The 20,202-nt window shown below is 45.6% G+C and overlaps 1 pseudogene; it reads right to left on the bottom strand.

Moving 5' to 3' along the window:
* Positions 1-1,856: 1,856 nt before the first annotated feature.
* Positions 1,857-19,189, bottom strand: LOC118381179 (immunoglobulin superfamily containing leucine-rich repeat protein 2-like; annotated as a pseudogene).
* Between the last annotated feature and the right edge of the window lie 1,013 nt (positions 19,190-20,202).

Below are 20,202 nucleotides of genomic sequence, written 5' to 3' on the forward strand. Positions count from 1 at the left end.
AGCCTCCACACTGACTCGGCACCGGTGCCCCTGTATATAACCTCCACACTGACCGGTGCCCCCTGTATATAGCCTCCACACTGACTCGGCACCGGTGCCCCTGTATATAGCCTCCACACTGACCACCGGTGCCCCTGTATATAACCTCCACACTGACTCGGTACCGGTGCCCCCTGTATATAACCTCCACACTGACTCGGTACCGGTGCCCCCTGTATATATCCTCCACACTGACTCTGTACCGGTGCCCCCTGTATATAGCCTCCACACTGACTCGGTACCGGTGCCCCCTGTATATAACCTCCACACTGACTCGGTACCAGTGCCCCCTGTATATAACCTCCACACTGACTCGGTACCAGTACCCCCTGAGCCTCGTTATTGTTATTCTGTTACTTTTTATTATTACTTTTTATTTTAGTCTACTTGGTAAATATTTTCTTCTTCTTGAACTGCACTGTTGGTTAAGGGCTTGTAAGTAAGCATTTTACAGTAAAGTCTACACATGTTGTATTCGGCGCATGTGACAAATGAAGTCTGATTTGATTTGGGTCGCTAGCTAATGTTATGTGTATGATCTGTGTAATAATATTACCTGTATCTCAGGGCCATTATAGCCTAATGTTAGCTAGGTAACATTGAACCTGGTTGGTTAGCTACCCGTAGATTCATGCAGGGTAGTAACGTTATGAGTTGGGATTATGGTTCATTGTTTAGCTAGTAGCTAGCTACATGTCCAAACAAAAGACTCCTCTATGCAAGTAACCATTTTATAGACTGTTCATGATGTCACTGCGCCAACTGTCGATAGACGTAGCTGGTAATTTGCTCTGGCTATCTACTCCGATTTCAGAGCCTCTCGTCTGAGTGTGGATAACTGACAGAACATCTATTGAATATGACAGAATATGACAGAACACCTATTGAATATGGCCTTTGGCAAAAGAGAGTAATTAAATTGTTGCCAGCAGCACAGTTGCAGTCACCAACACTCTGGATAAAACATAAAATGGTCAGAGTGAGCTGTTCTCTCATTTGTGTCTGAAAGTAGCTAGCAAGATAGCCAACATTAGCCCGTTAGCTTGAGTGCTTGACTGCTGTTGTTACGTCAGAACACTCAGATCAACCCTACTCATCGGCCAGAGCGTCCAGCTCTGAACGCTCCGACAGTGAAACACTCTGAATTTACGAACGGACAATCTGACAACGCTGAGATTACAAATGCCCAGAAAACACTCTGGCACTTCAGATTAAATTTACGAACAGTTTAAGAGGGTGTGAACGATGTTGAATGGGCAAAGAAGAGCTCTCCAGTAGGTGTACCAAAATGTTCAAGGGCCATTTTCTCAAAAGTGATTTCCCATTGTTCCTCAACTGTAGTGTACGATATACCATTTTCAAGCTCTGAGTCTCTACTTTTATCCAATATGAAAAACACAATTTCAAATTTTGCTACATAAGCCCGAATTGAGCCGGTCGGTCACATATTAACATAAGTATTCAGACCCTTTGCTATGAGACTCGAAATTCAGCTCAGGTGCATCCTGTTTCCATTGTTCATCCTTGAGATGTTTCTACAACTTGATTGGAGTCCATCTGTGGTAAATGCAATTGATTGAACATGATTTGGAAAGGCACACACCGGTCTATATAAGGTCCCACAGTTGACAGTGCATGTCAGAGAAAAAAGCAATCCATGAGGTAGAAGGAATTGTCCATAGAGCTCAAAGACAGGATTGTGTCAAGGCACATATCTAGGGAAGGGTAACAAAACATTTCTGCAGTATTGAAGGTCCCCAAGAATGCAGTGTTACTGATCTATCGGGGGAGAAGGGCCTTGGGCAGGGGGAGGTGACCAAGGAACCCAATGGTCACTCTGACAGAGCTCCAGAGGTCCTCTGTGGAGATGGGAGAACCATCCAGTTTGTCAAAAGGCACCTAAAGAATGGTCAGACCATCAGAAACAAGATACTCTGGTCCGATGAAACCCAGATTCAACTCTTTAGCCGGAATGCCAATGTTCCGTCCGGAGGAAACCTGGCACCATACCTACAATGAAGCATGGTGGTGGCAGCATCTGTGGGGATTGTTTTCAGCGACAGGGACTGGGAGACTAGTCAGGATCGAAGGAAAGATGAACAGAGCAAAGTAAAGAGAAGTCCTGATGAAAAACTGAGGCTCCAGAGTGCTCAGGACCTCAGACTGGGGTGAAGGTTCACCTTCCAAAAGGACAATGACCCTCAGCACATTAGTGGCTTTGGGACAAGTCTCTTCTTTGGGGTATAACGGGTTACCACTTACTTTCTGAGGTAAAATTAACTATCCACCTTCATCAGGGCTATCATTTCTACGTGAAATAATGATCTGTGAGTTACCTGCTTTAAAATGTAGTTGAAAGTAACTATTTTACAATCTCTCTCTCCTCTGATAGTGTCACACAGGACTGCTCAGCGACTCGTCGCTTTGTAGTTACCGTTTCCATCCTCAGAGATATTCACCACCTCGGTGCCCAATGGTAATCTATCGCTGTACTCCGAACACACCTCAAATTTTAATGTAGAACCCGGGATAGACTCGGTAACCACACTCCCCTCCACCTCCTCCCCATCCTGTCCGTCCTCCCCCTCTCCTCCTATCTCACTTGGGTTAGAATTCTTCTCTGACTCTACAAACGACACCTGGGGGTCGAAATCACCTCCAACCATATGTTTGTCCATTTGATCTGGGTTCTTCTGCGCTGCCTTCATGATCAGTTTGTAAGTCTTTCCCTGGTACTTGTTTAAGAGATGACAGCAGGTTGCTCCCAGCAGAGGGACTGTAGCCAGCACCAGCAGGAAGGTACTAACCATCACTATGATCAACAGAGAAGGAATTTTCATCCTGGTTGTGAAGACAACCTGGACCTGACAGTCCTGCCCTCCGTAGGTCAGACACAGGGTGTAGTTAGTGCCTGGCTGTAGGCCCTGAAACTTATAGGTGTTGATCCCTTCCTCTATCCGGGACCACTGCACCACAGAGTGTCCGTTACCAGTGTTGAAACACAGATAGAGCATGTCCAGAGGGGTTTTGGCTGAGCCTTGATAGAGGCTGAAAGGCTCTTTGTCGACAGTCTCTAGGTTCTCATTGTGGCTGAGGTGAAGGTTGTTCTTACTGTTGGGGAGCTGGAGAGGGTTGAGCTGCACTTTGGCCTCCGTCTCGGATACCTCCAACGCGATGACACCTAAATCAAATGTATATTGCTTCAGCTGGTCCAGACTGAGGTTGAATGCGTGATTGAGATGTACTGAGTGCCATCGCTGATGCCACACTTCCTGGTAAACGGAAGCTCCTCTGAGCCCTCGCCAGCCTGCACTGAGCCATCAGCGTGTTTAACAGACGACCCAGTTGGAATGTTCTTGGTCTTCTCGGAGTCGGACTTGGGCCAGTTGATGATGTTGTTGGTCATCTTAGGCCCCGGCTTGTTTCCACCAGACGGACGGAGGATCTTATCTGCTGTGGTGTCCAGCATGGAGTTAATGGCTTGTTTCTTGGTGACCGCCACCACTACCTTCACTGTGCTGTCTGCTTTACCGAGGTCGCTGACAGCTGAGCAGCTGTAGTTCCATCCTCCTTCTTGCTCATACGGGGATGATCAGAGTGCCGTTCTGGAAGACCAAGAACCGGCCGTTGGTGCTTTTATCATTGATGGGCGAGTCACTATTCATGCTGAACACAGAGGGCAAACTGAATGTGAACTTCTGATTCCCTGCATTCACCACCTCCCAGCTGACCTCTGGTTTGGGGTTGCCCTTGGTCTCACAGTTGAGAATCACCATAAAGCCCTCGTATAGTTCATTGTTATCCAGGTTTGGCTGGTAGGTGATGGACACTGACGGGGCCTTGCAGTCCAGCTTGGGCATTTTGGTCACCAGGGCCCTTGCAGATGCTCTGGGGCCTCGCAGACGATAGAGTCCTGCTCCGGGACAGAGATCTTAGACTCCGTGATCCAGTCTCTGAGCCACTCCAGACTGCAGGAGCAGGTGAAGGGGTTGTTGTAGATCTGAAGGTGAGACATGGAGCTCAGAGAGCTGAAGGTCCCCTGAACTATAGTAGTGAACCTGTTGTTGTTGATCCTCAGGGACCTCAGGTCTTTGAGAGTCGAGAAGGAATATTTAGGGAGGTTGATCATCTCGTTGTTGTTCATCTTGAGCAGCTGAAGGGAGGTGAGTTTGGCCAGGTCTTCCCAGGGGAAGCTGATGATCTTATTGTAGCTGACGTCCAGGTTTCTCAGCTGGATCAGCAGTGCCAAGGTGTCCCTCTCTATGGTCACGATCTCATTGTGGGCCAGCCATAGGGAGGTCACCTGAAGAAGAATACTTTATTAATATCTCTCTTTTGCTGTACCCAGCCCATCCCATGTAATATAATCATATAATATATGCCAGTGACTTGCAGTCATGCTTTCAGACAGTTTTCGTATGGGATGGCTCCAGTGGGAATCAAACCCACAATCATGGTTTTGCAAGAACCATGATCTGCAAACTGAACCCCACAGGACCATATTCACAAACACCTGGGTGACGTTAGGACCATATTCACACACACACACCTGGGTGATGTTAGGACCATATTCACGCACACACACACACACACCTGGGTGACGTTAGGACCATATTCACACACACCTGGGTGACGTTAGGACCATATTCACACACACCTGGGTGATGTTAGGACCATATTCACGCACACACACACACACACACCTGGGTGATGTTAGGACCATATTCACAAACACACCTATAGGTGACGTTAGGACCATATTCACACACACACACCTGGGTGACGTTAGGACCATATTCACACACACACACACACACCTGGGTGACGTTAGGACCATATTCACACACACACACCTGGGTGATGTTAGGACCATATTCACAAACACACCTGGGTGACGTTAGGACCATATTCACACACACACACACCTGGGTGACGTTAGGACCATATTCACAAACACCTGGGTGACATTAGGACCATATTCACACACACACACCTGGGTGACGTTAGGACCATATTCACACACACCTGGGTGACGTTAGGACCATATTCACAAACACCTGGGTGACGTTAGGACCATATTCACACACACACCTGGGTGGCGTTAGGACCATATTCACACACACACCTGGGTGACGTTAGGACCATATTCACACACACCTGGGTGACGTTAGGACCATATTCACACACACACACACCTGGGTGATGTTAGGACCATATTCACAAACACACCTATAGGTGACGTTAGGACCATATTCACACACACACACCTGGGTGACATTAGGACCATATTCACACACACCTGGGTGACGTTAGGACCATATTCACACACACACACACACCTGGGTGACGTTAGGACCATATTCACACACACCTGGGTGACGTTAGGACCATATTCACACACACCTGGGTGACGTTAGGACCATATTCACACACACACCTGGGTGACGTTAGGACCATATTCACACACACCTGGGTGACGTTAGGACCATATTCACAAACACCTGGGTGACGTTAGGACCATATTCACAAACACCTGGGTGACGTTAGGACCATATTCACACACACCTGGGTGACATTAGGACCATATTCACAAACACCTGGGTGACGTTAGGACCATATTCACACACACCTGGGTGACGTTAGGACCATATTCACAAACACCTGGGTGACATTAGGACCATATTCACACACACACCTGGGTGACTTTGGGACCATATTCACAAACACCTGGGTGACGTTAGGACCATATTCACAAACACCTGGGTGACGTTAGGACCATATTCACAAACACCTGGGTGACATTAGGACCATATTCACACACACACCTGGGTGACTTTGGGACCATATTCACAAACACCTGGGTGACGTTAGGACCATATTCACACACCTGGGTGACGTTAGGACCATATTCACACACACACACACACCTGGGTGGCGTTAGGACCATATTCACACACACACCTGGGTGACGTTAGGACCATATTCACACACACACCTGGGTGACGTTAGGACCATATTCACACACACACCTGGGTGACGTTAGGACCACATTCACACACACCTGGGTGACATTAGGACCATATTCACAAACACACCTGGGTGACGTTAGGACCATATTCACAAACACCTGGGTGACATTAGGACCATATTCACACACACACACACCTGGGTGACGTTAGGACCATATTCACAAACACCTGGGTGACGTTAGGACCATATTCACAAACACCTGGGTGACATTAGGACCATATTCACAAACACCTGGGTGACATTAGGACCATATTCACACACACCTGGGTGACATTAGGACCATATTCACAAACACCTGGGTGACGTTAGGACCATATTCACAAACACCTGGGTGACGTTAGGACCATATTCACACACACCTGGGTGACGTTAGGACCATATTCACACACACACACACACCTGGGTGATGTTAGGACCATATTCACAAACACCTGGGTGACGTTAGGACCATATTCACACACACACCTGGGTGACATTAGGACGATATTCACACACACCTGGGTGACGTTAATAAAGCTCTTGTCCTTCAGGAGTTTGATCTTGTTGGCAGAGAGAGAGGGTGGTGACGTTGAAGGGGAGGCCTCACGGGAACTAATAGCAGGTCTTTGTAGGCACAGTCAGCGAAATGGTGGGCGTATTTATCCAGACAGCTACAGGTATCTGGACAACACTGGGCCAGACCCAACACAGAGGTCCATACAGCCAGGACACAGACCAGCCGCCACGACGCCATGTTCACCACCTGAGAACACACAGATAAGATGTTAATTAACAATTCATGAGATTATTTTCTGCTAATCTAGACAGATCTTTAAAATACAAAACCCATACATCATAATGTTCTACACAGAAATAATCCTTATGATAATGCATAGAGACATCCTGTTGCATCACATCACGACACTACATCAAATCAAATCAAATTGTATTTGTCACATTCACATGGTTAGCAGATGTTAATGCGAGTGTAGCGAAATGCTTGTGCTTCTAGTTCCGTCAATGCAGTAATTATCAACAAGTAATCTAGCTAACAATTCCAAAACTACTACCTTATAGTAAGGGGATAAAGAATATGTACATAAAGATATATGAATGAGTGATGGTACAGAGCAGCATAGGCAAGATACAGTAGATGGTATTGAGTACAGTATATACATATGAGATGAGTATGTAAACAAGTGACATAGTTAAAGTGGCTAGTGATACATGTATTGTAATGAATTTCCTCCTCTTCTTCCGAAGAGGAGAGGCGAAACGGATCAGAGGACCAATCGCGGGCGGGCAATTGTCCATGGTTCTTTTAATGCGTTAAGGTACACATGAACAACTGACTACAAAAAACAAGAAATGTGAAAACTCAAACAGTCCTATCTGGTGCAAAGACAGAGACAGAACAATCACCCACAAACACACAGTGAAACCCAGGCTACCTAAGTATGATTCTCAATCAGAGACTACCAATGACACCTGCCTCTGATTGAGAACCATACTAGGCCGAAACATAGAAATTCCCAAAACCTAGAAAAACAAACATAGACTGCCCACCCAACTCATGCCCTGACCATACTAACTAAATACAAAACACAGGAAATAAAGGTCAGAACGTGACATGTATTACATATAGATGCAGTAGATTATATAGAGTACAGTATACGTATACATATGAGATGAATAATGCAGGGTATGTAAACATTATATTAGGTAGCATTGTTTAAAGTGGCTGGAGTTGGGTCAGTGTCAATGACAGTGTGTTGGCAGCAGCCACTCAATGTTAGTGGTGGCTGTTTAACAGTCTGATGGCCTTGAGATAGAAGCTGTTTTTCAGTCTCTCGGTCCCAGCTTTGATGCACCTGTACTGACCTCGCCTTCTGGATGATAGCGGGGTGAACAGGCAGTGACTCGGGTGGTTGTTGTCCTTGATGATCTTTATGGCCTTCCTGTGACATCGGGTGCTGTAGGTGTCCTGGAGGGCAGGTAGTTTGCCCGGTGATGCGTTGTGCAGACCTCACTACCCTTTGGAGAGGCTTACGGTTGGCCAGGCGGAGCAGTTGCCGTACCAGGCGGTGATACAGCCCGACAGGATGCTCTCGATTGTGCATCTGTGGAAGTTTGTGAGTGCTTTTGGTGACAAGCCGAATTTCTTCAGCCTCCTGAGGTTGAAGAGGCGCTGCTGCGCCTTCTTCACGATGCTGTCTGTGTGGGTGGACCAATTCAGTTTGTCTGTGATGTGTACGCCGAGGAACTTTAAACTTACTACCCTCTCCACTACTGTTCCATCGATGTGGATAGGGGGTGTTCCCTCTGCTGTTTCCTGAAGTCCACAATCATCTCCTTAGTTTTGTTGACGTAGAGTGTGAGGTTATTTTCCTGACACCACACTCCGAGGGCCCTCACCTCCTCCCTGTAGGCTGTCTCGTCGTTGTTGGTAATCAAGCCTACCACTGTTGTGTCGTCCGCAAAACTTGATGACACTACATCACTACACTATATCAATACATCACTACATCACTACACTAAATCATGACATCACTACATTACATCACTACATCAATAAACTACATCCCTACTTCACTACATCATGACACATCAATACATCACTACACTACATCACGACATCACTACACTAAATCATGACATCACTACATTGCATCAATAATCTACATCCCTACTTCACTAAATCATGACATCAATACATCACTACACTAAATCACTACATCAGTACAGTACATCACATTACATCACTACATCACATTACATCACTACACCACAACAGTACATTACAGTACAGCACTACACTACATCGCTTCATCACTACACTACATCACTGCATCATCACATTACATCACATCACTACAAAACACTACATTACATCACTACACCACAACAGTAAATCATTACAGTACAGCTACATCGCTTCATCACTACACTACATCACTGCATCATCACATTACATTACATCACTACACTACATCCCTACAGTACATCACTACACTATATCCCTACAGCACATCACTACACTACATCCCTACATTACTACAGTATATCCTTACATAACTACACTACATAACAAAACATCACCACATAACTACACAACATCACTTCCTTACATCACTACATTACATTACTACACTAGACCCTGCACTATATCATTACATCACAACACTACATCCCTACACTATATCATGATAACACTACACTATATCACAACACTACATCACTACATCACTGCACTACAACACTACACTATATCACTACATTACTACACTAGACCCCTGCACTATATCATTACATCACAACACTATATCATGATAACACTGCACTATATCACAACATTACATCACTACATCACTGCACTACAACACTACACTATATCACTACATTACATCACTACACTATATCATTACATTACATTACTACACTAGACCCCTGCACTATATCATTACATCACAACACTACATCCCTACACTATATCATGATAACACTACACTATATCACAACATTACATCACTACATCATCACATTACATTACATAACTACACTACATCCCTACATACAACTACACTACATCCTACAGCACATCACTACACTACATCCCTACATTACTAATATATAATAATAATAATATAATAATATAATAATATAATAATAATATATATAATAATATAATAATAATAATATATGCCATTTAGCAGACGCTTTATCCAAAGCGACTTACAGTCATGTGTGCATACATTCTACGATGGGTGGTCCCGAATCGAACCCACTATACAAGCCATGCTCTACCAACTTACAGAAGGACCATTACTACAGTATATCCTTACATAACTACACTACATAACAAAACATCACCACATAACTACACAACATCACTTCCTTACATCACTACATTACATTACTACACTAGACCCCTGCACTATATCATTACATCACAACACTACATCCCTACACTATATCATGATAACACTACACTATATCACAACACTACATCACTACACTACATCACTAAATTAGATCACTACATCCTTACATTACATCACTACACTATATCACTACATCACTGCATTACATCACCACACAATATCACAACATTACATCACTACACTATATTACTACATTACATCAATACATCACTACATTACATCCCTACATTACATCATTAAAATACATAACTACACTACATCACTACACTCACATCACTACACTACATCACTAAATTACATCACCACACTATATCATTACATCACAACACTACATCCCTACACTATATCATGATAACACTACACTATATCACAACATTACATCACTACACTACATCACTACACTATATCACTACACTACATCACTAAATTACATCACACACTATATCATTACATCACAACACTACATCCCTACACTATATCATGATAACACTACACTATATCACAACATTACATCACTACATCACTGCACTACAACACTACACTACATCACTACATTACTACACTAGACCCCTGCACTATATCATTACAGTACATCACTACACTACATCACAACACTACATCCCTACTCTATATCACGATAACACTACACTATATCACAACATTACATCACTACATCACAACACTACACTATATCACAACATTACATCACTACACTACACCACCGCACGACACTATATCACTACACTACATCACTAAATTACATCACTACATCCTTACATTACATCACTACACTATATCACTACATCACTGCATTACATCACCACACAATATCACAACATTACATCACTACACTATATTACTACATTACATCAATACATCACTACATTACATCCCTACATTACATCATTAAAATACATAACTACACTACATCACTACACTACATCACTACACTACATCACTACACTACATCACTACACTACATCATTAAAATACATAACCACTACATCACTACACTAAATCACTACACTACATCACTACACTACATCACTACATTACATCATAAAATACATAACTACACTACATCACTACACTACATCACTACACTACATCACTACATTACATCATTACACTACATTTCTACACCACACAATATCACAACATTACATCACTACACTATATTACAAACATTACATCATTACATCACTACACTACATCACTACATTACATCACTACATCACTACACTACATCACTACTTTACATCACTACATCACTACACTACATCACTACAATACATCACTACACTACATCACTACATGTGTCTCAGAGAGGGCCTAGGGATTACTGCAGTAGACCAGGGCTGTGTCTCAGAAAGGGCCTAGGGATTACTGCAGACCAGGGCTGTGTCTCAGAGAGGTTATAGGGATTACTGCAGTAGACCAGGGCTGTGTCTCAGAGAGGCCTAGGGATTACTGCAGTAGACCAGGGCTGTGTCTCAGAGAGGTTATAGGGATTACTGCAGTAGACCAGGGCTGTGTCTCAGAAAGGGCCTAGGGATTACTGCAGTAGACCAGGGCTGTGTCTCTCGGAGAGGGCCTAGGATTACTGCAGTAGACCAGGGCTGTGTCTCAGAGAGGTTATGAGGATTACTACAGTAGACCAGGGCTGTCACAGAGAGGTTATAGGGATTACTGCAGTAGACCAGGGCTGTGTCTCAGAGAGGGCCTAGGGATTACTGCAGTAGACCAGGGCTGTGTCTCAGAGAGGGCCTAGGATTACTGCAGTAGACCAGGCTGTGTCTCAGAGAGGGCCTAGGGATTTTTTTTTTTATTTTTTTATTTCACCTTTATTTAACCAGGTAGGCCAGTTGAGAACAGTTCTCATTTGCAAACTATGACCTGGCCAAGATAAAGCATAGCAGTGGAACAGACAACACAGAGTTACACATGGAGTAAAATAATTAGCAAGTCAATAAATATAGTAGAAAAATGGGCAGTCTATATACAATGTGCAAAAGGCATGAGGAGGTAGGCGAATAATACAATTTTGCAGATTAACACTGGAGTGATAAATGATCAGATGGGCATGTACAGGTAGAGATATTGGTGCAAAAGAGCAGAAAAAGTAAATAAATAAAAACAGTATAAAAACAGTATGGGAATGAGGTAGGTGAAAAAAGGGTGAGCTATTTACCTATAGACTATGTACAGCTGCAGCGATCAGGTTAGCTGCTCGATAGCTGATGTTTGAAGTTGGAGAGGGAGATAGTGTTCCACCTCAGCGATTTTTGCACCGCTCCAGTCACAGGCAGCAGAGTACTGGTCCAAAGGCCAACAGGTGTTGGCTTAGGATGATCAGTGAGACACACCTGCTGGAGCTGCTACGATGGGGTGTTGCCATCGTGACCAGTGAACTGAGATAAAGGCGTGGAGCTTACCTAGCAAGGACTGCAGATGACCTGGAGCTCATGGGTCTGGCTTACTCGAATATGTAGTGAGAGGGCCACGACTCAGATAATGGGCCTGGAGGGTGGGCAGGGATATATGCTGAGGACAAAATGCACTGTGATAGAATGCACCAGTCTGTTGAGTAGAGTGTTGGAAGTCATTTTGTAGATGACATCGCCGAAGTCGAGGATCGGTAGGATAGTCAGTTTTACTAGGGTAAGCTTGGCAGCGTGAGTGAAGGAGGCTTTGTTGCGGAATAGAAAGCCGACTCTGGATTTGATTTTTGATTGGAGATGTTTGATGTAGTCTGGAAGGAGAGTTTGCAGTCTAGCCAGACACCTAGGTACTTATAGATGTCCACATATTCAAGGTTGGAACCATCCAGGGTGGTGATGCTAGTCGGGCATGCGGGTGCAGGCAGCGATCGGTTGAAAAGCATGCATTTGGTTTTACTCGCGTAAAACAGTTGGAGGCCACGGAAGGAGTGCTGTATGGCATTGAAGCTCGTTTGGAGGTTGGATAGCACAGTGTCCAATGACGGGCCGAAAGTATATAGAATGGTGTCGTCTGCGTAGAGGTGGATCAGGGAATCGCCCGCAGCAAGAGCAACATCATTGATATATACAGAGAAAAGAGTCGGCCCGAGAATTGAACCCTGTGGCACCCCCATAGAGACTGCCAGAGGACCGACAGCATGCCCTCTGATTTGACACACTGAACTCTGTCTGCAAAGTAATTGGTGAACCAGGCAAGGCAGTCATCCGAAAAACCGAGGCTGTTGAGTCTGCCGATAAGAATTTGGTGATTGACAGAGTCGAAAGCCTTGGCGAGGTCGATGAAGACGGCTGCACAGTACTGTCTTTTATCGATGGCGGTTATGATATCATTTAGTACCTTGAGTGTGGCTGAGGTGCACCCGTGACCGGCTCGGAAACCAGATTGCACAGCGGAGAAGGTACGGTGGGATTCGAGATGGTCAGTGACCTGTTTGTTGACTTGGCTTTCGAAGACCTTAGATAGGCAGGGCAGGATGGATATAGGTCTATAGCAGTTTGGGTCCAGGGTGTCTCCCCTTTGAAGAGGGGGATGACTGCGGCAGCTTTCCAATCCTTGGGGATCTCAGACGATATGAAAGAGAGGTTGAACAGGCTGGTAATAGGGGTTGCGACAATGGCGGCAGATAGTTTCAGAAATAGCGGGTCCAGATTGTCAAGCCCAGCTGATTTGTACGGGTCCAGGTTTTGCAGCTCTTTCAGAACATCTGCTATCTGGATTTGGGTAAAGGAGAACCTGGAGAGGCTTGGGTGAGGAACTACGGGGGCGGAGCTGTTGGCCGAGGTTGGAGTAGCCAGGCGGAAGGCATGGCCAGCCGTTGAGAAGTGCTTATTGAAGTTTTCGATAATCATGGATTTATCGGTGGAGACCGTGTTTCCTAGCCTCAGTGCAGTGGGCAGCTGGGAGGAGGTGCTCTTGTTCTCCATGGACTTCACAGTGTCCCAGAACTTTTTGGAGTTGGAGCTACAGGATGCAAACTTCTGCCTGAAGAAGCTGGCCTTAGCTTTCCTGACTGACTGCGTGTATTGGTTCCTGACTTCCCTGAACAGTTGCATATCACGGGGCTATTCGATGCTATTGCAGTCCGCCACAGGATGTTTTTGTGCTGGTCGAGGGCAGTCAGGTCTGGAGTGAACCAAGGGCTGTATCTGTTCTTGGTTCTGCATTTTTTGAACGGAGCATGCTTATCTAAAATGGTGAGGAAGTTACTTTTAAAGAATGACCAGGCATCCTCAACTGACGGGATGAGGTCAATGTCCTTCCAGGATACACGGGCCAGGTCGATTAGAAAGGCCTGCTCACAGAAGTGTTTTAGGGAGCGTTTGACAGTGATGAGGGGTGGTCGTTTGACTGCGGCTCCGTGGCGGATACAGGCGATGAGGCAGTGATCGCTGAGATCCTGGTTGAAGACAGCGGAGGTATATTTGGAGGGCCAGTTGGTCAGGATGACGTCTATGAGGGTGCCCTTGTTTACAGAGTTAGGGTTGTACCTGGTGGGTTCCTTGATGATTTGAGTGAGATTGAGGGCATCTAGCTTAGATTGTAGGACTGCCGGGGTGTTAAGCATATCCCAGTTTAGGTCACCTAACAGAACAAACTCTGAAGCTAGATGGGGGCGATCAATTCACAAATGGTGTCCAGGGCGCAGCTGGGAGCTGACGGGGGTCGGTAGCAGGCGGCAACAGTGATAGACTTGTTTCTGGAGAGAGTAATTTTCAAAATTAGTAGTTCAAACTGTTTGGGTATGGACCTGGAAAGTATGACATTACTTTGCAGGCTATCTCTGCAGTAGACTGCGACTCCGCCCCTTTGGCAGTTCTATCTTGACGGAAGATGTTATAGTTGGGTATGGAAATCTCTGAATTTTTGGTGGCCTTCCTGAGCCAGGATTCAGACACGGCAAGGACATCAGGGTTAGCAGAGTGTGCTAAAGCAGTGAGTAAAACAAACTTAGGGAGGAGGCTTCTGATGTTGACATGCATAAAACCAAGACTTTTTCGATCACAGAAGTCAACAAATGAGGGTACCTGGGGGCATGCAGGGCCTGGGTTTACCTCCACATCACCCGCGGAACAGAGAAGGAGTAGTATGAGGGTGCGGCTAAAGGCTATCAAAACTGGTCGCCTAGAGCGTTGGGGGCAGAGGATAAGAGGAGCAGGTTTCTGGGCATGGTAGAATATATTCAGGGCATAATGCGCAGACAGGGGTATGGTGGGGTGCGGGTACAGCGGAGGTAAGCCCAGGCACTGGGTGATGATGAGAGAGGTTGTATCTCTGGACATGCTGGTTGTAATGGGTGAGGTCACCGCATGTGTGGGGGTGGGACAAAGGAGGTAACAGGGGTATGCAGAGTGGATCTAGGGGCTCCATTGTGAACTAAAACAATGATAACTAACCTGAACAACAGTATACAAGGCATATTGACATTTGGGAGAGACATACAGCGAGGCATACAGTAATCACAGGTGTTGAATTGGGAAAGCTAGCTAAAAACAGTAGGCGAGGCTAATCAGCTAGCACAACAAACAGCAGGTAAAATGGCGTTGACTAGGCAACTGGGCCGACAGATAAACAAACAAGCAGAATGGGGTACCGTGATTAATGGACAGTCCAGCGTGCGTCAGCTATGTAGCCAAGAGATCAGATTACTGCAGTAGACCAGGGCTGTGTCTCAGAGAGGGCCTAGGGATTACTGCAGTAGACCAGGGCTGTGTCTCAGAAAGGGCCTAGGGATTACTGCAGTAGACCAGGGCTGTGTCTCAGAGAGGGCCTAGGGATTACTGCAGTAGACCAGGGCTGTGTCTCAGAGAGGGTCCTTCTGTAGCTCAGTTGGTAGAGCATGGCGCTTGTAATGCCAGGGTAGTGGGTTCGATCCCGCGACCACCCATACGTAGAATATATGCACACATGACTGTAAGTCGCTTTGGATAAAAGCGTCTGCTAAATGGCATATATTATTTATTATATTATTAGAGGGCCTAGGGATTACTGCAGTAGACCAGGGCTGTGTCTCAGAGAGGGCCTAGGGATTACTGCAGTAGACCAGGGCTGTGTCTCAGAGAGGGCCTAGGGATTACTGCAGTAGACCAGGGCTGTGTCTCAGAAAGGGCCTAGGGATTACTGCAGTAGACCAGGGCTGTGTCTCAGAGAGGGCCTAGGGATTACTGCAGTAGACCAGGGCTGTGTCTCAGAGAGGGCCTAGGGATTACTGCAGTAGACCAGGGCTGTGTCTCAGAGAGGGCCTAGGGATTACTGCAGTAGACCAGGGCTGTGTCTCAGAGAGGGCCTAGGGATTACTGCAGTAGACCAGGGCTGTGTCTCAGAGAGGGCCTAGGGATTACTGCAGTAGATCAGGGCTGTGTCTCAGAGAGGGCCTAGGGATTACTGCAGTAGACCAGGGCTGTGTCTCAGAGAGGGCCTAGGGATTACTGCAGTAGACCAGGGCTGTGTCTCAGAGAGGGCCTAGGGATTACTGCAGTAGACCAGGGCTGTGTCTCAGAAAGGGCCTAGGGATTACTGCAGTAGACCAGGGCTGTGTCTCAGAGAGGGCCTAGGGATTACTGCAGTAGACCAGGGCTGTGTCTCAGAGAGGGTCCTTCTGTAGCTCAGTTGGTAGAGCATGGCGCTTGTAATGCCAGGGTAGTGGGTTCGATCCCGGGACCACCCATACGTAGAATGTATGCACACATGACTGTAAGTCGCTTTGGATAAAAGCGTCTGCTAAATGGCATATATTATTTATTATATTATTAGAGGGCCTAGGGATTACTGCAGTAGACCAGGGCTGTGTCTCAGAGAGGGCCTAGGGATTACTGCAGTAGACCAGGGCTGTGTCTCAGAGAGGGCCTAGGGATTACTGCAGTAGACCAGGGCTGTGTCTCAGAGAGGGCCTAGGGATTACTGCAGTAGACCAGGGCTGTGTCTCAGAAAGGGCCTAGGGATTACTGCAGTAGACCAGGGCTGTGTCTCAGAGAGGGCCTAGGGATTACTGCAGTAGACCAGGGCTGTGTCTCAGAGAGGGCCTAGGGATTACTGCAGTAGACCAGGGCTGTGTCTCAGAGAGGGCCTAGGGATTACTGCAGTAGACCAGGGCTGTGTCTCAGAGAGGGCCTAGGGATTACTGCAGTAGACCAGGGCTGTGTCTCAGAGAGGGCCTAGGGATTACTGCAGTAGACCAGGGCTAGGCTGTGTCTCAGAGAGGGCCTAGGGATTACTGCAGTAAACCAGGGCTAGGCTGTGTCTCAGAGAGGGCCTAGGGATTACTGCAGTAGACCAGGGCTAGGCTGTGTCTCAGAGAGGGCCTAGGGATTACTGCAGTAAACCAGGGCTGTGTCTCAGAGAGGGCCTAGGGATTACTGCAGTAGACCAGGGCTGTGTCTCAGAGAGGGCCTAGGGATTACTGCAGTAGACCAGGGCTAGGCTGTGTCTCAGAGAGGGCCTAGGGATTACTGCAGTAAACCAGGGCTGTGTCTCTGAGAGGTTATAGGGATTACTGCAGTAGACCAGGGCGGTGTGTCTGAGAGGGCCTAGGGATTACTGCAGTAGACCAGGGCTGTGTCTCAGAGAGGGCCTAGGGATTACTGCAGTAGACCAGGGCTAGGCTGTGTCTCAGAGAGGGCCTAGGGATTACTGCAGTAGACCAGGGCTGTGTCTCAGAGAGGGCCTAGGGATTACTGCAGTAGACCAGGGCTAGGCTGTGTCTCAGAGAGGGCCTAGGGATTACTGCAGTAAACCAGGGCTAGGCTGTGTCTCAGAGAGGGCCTAGGGATTACTGCAGTAGACCAGGGCTAGGCTGTGTCTCAGAGAGGGCCTAGGGATTACTGCAGTAAACCAGGGCTGTGTCTCAGAGAGGGCCTAGGGATTACTGCAGTAGACCAGGGCTGTGTCTCAGAGAGGGCCTAGGGATTACTGCAGTAGACCAGGGCTAGGCTGTGTCTCAGAGAGGGCCTAGGGATTACTGCAGTAGACCAGGGCTAGGCTGTGTCTCAGAGAGGGCCTAGGGATTACTGCAGTAAACCAGGGCTGTGTCTCTGAGAGGTTATAGGGATTACTGCAGTAGACCAGGGCGGTGTGTCTGAGAGGGCCTAGGGATTACTGCAGTAGACCAGGGCTGTGTCTCAGAGAGGGCCTAGGGATTACTGCAGTAAACCAGGGCTAAGCTGTGCAGATCTCATACAAATACACTTCAACTAATGACTTTAAGAAAAGGTTCAACGTGTTCAATCTGTTTTATCGTAATGTTATCTTATTGGTTTAGGGCAACCAACTTCCCGTGTTCAGGCTAAATCATACAGCTACAACATCACAAAGCTTCCAAATTAACTTGGCAAGACAAATATTTAAGTGCCTTTGAACGGGGTATGTTAGTAGGTGCCAGGTGCAGAGGTGTGTCAAGAACTGCAGCGCTGCTGGGTTTTTCACACTCAACTGTTTCCCGTGTGTATTAATTGTAGGAATGGTCCGCCACCCAAAGGACACCCAGCCAACTTGACCCAACATTGTGAAGCATTGGAGTCAACATGGGCCAGCATCCCTGTGGAATGCTTTCTAAACCTTGTAGAGTCTATGCCCGAAGAATTGAGGCTGTTCCGAGTGCAAAAGGGGTCGCACCTCAATATTAGGCAGGTGTTCCAAATGTTTTGTACATTTTGTGTATATTTTCGTTGTCATTTTGACGCCCAAGTATAACCTCACAAACTGCACTTATTTCTGAACAAAGAACACTAGTGTTCATATAAAGAATACAGTAGTGTTGAGGTAGTTTTTTTCATGCTGAGAAATGCAACATTAATTATACATGGAATGGATCTATGGTTAAAGTCTGATAATGCATCAATCTAATCCTATTTGTCCACATTACTGCCGAATAGACATCATATTGGGGTCATAATGCATGTATATATATAAACATATATATATATATGCATTTATATATTTACATCATTATCTACATCATTATCTCCAGTTTACTTTCTGATTTCAATCAATTTACCTCTCTGAAATTGAAATTCCCGATCCTTGCAGTTTTCCTAACAGGGCACTATCTGGATTATATCTTCTTTATAACATAAATTAGTGGTCAAAACAAGTAACGTCCTCTGTAGTAGATCCTTTTACGTGTCTTTTCTCCACGCTGATAACGTAGACGGTGGAGGAAACATATTTTTTTCCGGTGGGATGATACCGTGCGATCCGAGCCAGTTCCCTCTCGCGACTGACAGAGGACGAACGGTCCACTGCGCGCTCCTGCCGTTAGTCACAGCGATGGTAGAGTTTGTGATCGCGCAGGCAGCCTCTCCCATTCCTTCATCATCATCAGTCCTGGATTAAAGATAGGCCTTCAAGGGTTCCGGATTCGCCTGCCATCCACGAAAAATATTGATAATTTAGACACTAATGTTTAATTCATTGTTATTTCGACCTAAACTCATTTTTGACACCATTCTCCCCAGAGTTTGGTTTTTCCAGTTACAGTCTTGAGAGATTTGACATAAAAGATGAGGAGTTATTTGTAAACATTATGAGTTGTGTTCTGTTGAGTTGGGGACTTAAATAGGTCTGGATGGTTGTAACGAAACATGTTATTGTTGTCGTATATGGATGAAAGCTAAAAAAATGTAAAAAATCACATTGACAGAACAGGAAAATGTGAGGTCCATCAATTGCTGGCGAAATTATAGGGCTACGTGACGATACATTTGATCATTATGATTATAATAATGAGGCATTGGGCTAATTGGAAAATATGTATATTGCACTACAGTGTGAATTTATTTGCACCAAAGAAAATAACTGATAAACAACCATACAGATAAAAACAGATCAATAATAAAAGCGTGCATGTGATTGGGTTAGGGTTAACCCTAACCCAGGGGCTTCTACACCTGCATTGCTTGCTGTTTGGGGTTTTAGGCTGGGTTTCTGTACAGCACTTTGAGATATCAGCTGATGTACGAAGGGCTATATAAATAAATTTGATTGATTGATTGATTTCATTGATATAAAAACCACCACAAAACTACATACAATAAGTAAATACAAGTTTGTTAAAACAGATAACAAAACCCATGAATCATAAATGTACAAAGGAAGCAATCAGCAATCAGAAATAAAAAAACAACAGTATTTGTTTTGATGGAATAATAATAATAATATATATAAAGGAAGACAGAATAAAGGAAGACAGAAAGATATAAGCCTATTGACACAAGAA

This window comes from Oncorhynchus keta, unplaced genomic scaffold (assembly GCF_023373465.1).
Source record: "Oncorhynchus keta strain PuntledgeMale-10-30-2019 unplaced genomic scaffold, Oket_V2 Un_contig_6311_pilon_pilon, whole genome shotgun sequence".
In the NCBI taxonomy this organism is placed as follows: Eukaryota; Metazoa; Chordata; class Actinopteri; order Salmoniformes; family Salmonidae; genus Oncorhynchus; species Oncorhynchus keta.